Genomic DNA, 2047 nt, shown 5'->3' on the forward strand with positions numbered 1-2047 from the left:
GCCACCAGGGAAGCCCAACCCAGTGCTTTTAAAAACATTGCACATATCACCATTTATACATTGCTTGGTTCTTTTGTTAATACTTTGGGATTTTTCATCTTTGTTCATGAGTGAGGTTGGACTATAATTTTTCTTTTTTGTATGGTCCTTGCTCATTTTGGTATCAAGATTATATTAGCCTCACACAATGAATTAGAGAATTATTTTCTCAGAGTTTTAATAAGATTGGAAGAGTGTGTTCCTTCAAAGTAGTTAGAATTTGCCTATAAAATGATCTAGACCAGATGTTTTTCTTGTGAAAAATATTTAAACTATGAGATTTGATTTCTTTAATGATTATGGAATTATTCAGGCTTTTTATTATGTCTTGAATTAGTTTGGGTCAGACATGGCCCTTGAACTGTGAACATTGGTCTCTTGTCCATCTAATTGCTCCAAGGAGGATGGCACACACTATTCCCTTGGCTTGAAAGTGTGATGAATACCACTGGTAGTACAAGAGATAATTTTAAGAGGTGCATAGACATGTTTAAACATTTTTAAAATGTGGTAAGAATGTGTAACTTGAGCTCTACCCTGTTAACAAAATGTTGAGGGTATAATATATTACTGTTGACTAGAGGTACAGTGTTGTACAACAGATCTCTAGAGCTTATTCATCTAACTTGGCTGAAACTTTATGCCCAAGGTATGATTTTATTTTATTTTTTTAATTAAAAAATTTTTTTAAAGTCCCCCAAGGTATGATTTTAAATAACATTGGACCACATGACGAGAAAGTCATTTCCACTGTCTTTGAATCTTTATGTTATATCAAGTGGAAAGTATTGATTTGGTGCTGGTATGTCCCACATCCCAAAATATTTATTTTTATCAGGGTAATACATGTATGTAGTCTGAAAATGAAGTGAGGTTATAAACCTTATAACAACAAATAATTCTCCTTATCCCCAATCCATCCCCAGAGACAGCCATTGGCACTCGTTTTGACTACTACTTTTGGTATTTATTTCCATATTTCTAAATACTATGTGTTCACTGCTATTTATTGATTCACAAATTTTAGACATTATCAATTGACTTCCTTTTATGGCAGAAAAAATTTCATGCTCCTCTGTTTCCCCTTTTCCTCATTTCATCCTTCCAGAAAAGTTATATCACTTTGTTGAGTTAAATCAATGTTTATGTTGTTGTGATTAAGTAAATAATGTTCAAAGCTGAATCAAGTAGTATACTATGGTTACACTTCCTTCTTGTGTAGTTTTTTGTTTTACATGGGGTTAATAATTGCCTCTTTGTTTGTGTGCTTAGTTTCATCTCCAAATCTTCAGCAAAACTGAAAATTTCCTCTCAGTACATTTAAATACATTAAGTAAGCTAGTAATACCACTTGTTTTTTCTTGGAGTCATTTGTGCTTCAGTCTTCCATGTTTCTTCTCCAATCTGGAGGTTGCACTTTAGATCTGTTACATAGCTGTCATCCCACAACTTCCTGTCTTCATCCTAGGAATTTCCCTTATACCCTACTGATTTGGATCACCTGTTTCCTGGATTTCATATTATCCTATGTATTGGTTTTTCTCTCTTGTTTTGGTGGAGCACATCCTCCAGACACTTCCTGAGAGAAGGGGAATGGTAGGTCTTGACACTTCTGAATATGCCTTTATTTCTCTGTTAAAAATCCTTACCCTCAGAATTTCGAAAACATTGTTTTCATTATTATTTAATTTCCACTGCTATTGTTGAGGTGTTCTGTGCTGTTCTGATGCTTTGTTTGGAAGCTGTAGAAGCTTTAGGGTCTTCCCCTGATCCCTGGCCTGAGGTGTTACAGTGCTGTGCTTGCTCAGAGGCATTTTCCTTCACTATGCTGAACCCTAGAGGAGGTTTTTTCACAGCCTGAAAACTCATGCCCTTCTGTTCTAGAATTTTGTGTGTATGTGTGTGTGTGTGTGTGTGTGTGTGGTACGCGGGCCTCTCACTGCCGTGGCCTCTCCCGTTGCGGAGCACAGGCTCCGGACACACAGGCTCAGCGGCCATGGCTCACGGG

The 2047-nt window shown here is 36.6% G+C and overlaps 1 protein-coding gene across 1 annotated transcript in view; it reads left to right on the forward strand.

The window, feature by feature from the left end:
- The window catches only part of MGST2 (microsomal glutathione S-transferase 2), a 39840-nt gene that overhangs the window by 5708 nt on the left and 32085 nt on the right, over positions 1-2047 (forward strand).

Source organism: Physeter macrocephalus, chromosome 7 (assembly GCF_002837175.3).
Source record: "Physeter macrocephalus isolate SW-GA chromosome 7, ASM283717v5, whole genome shotgun sequence".
In the NCBI taxonomy this organism is placed as follows: Eukaryota; Metazoa; Chordata; class Mammalia; order Artiodactyla; family Physeteridae; genus Physeter; species Physeter macrocephalus.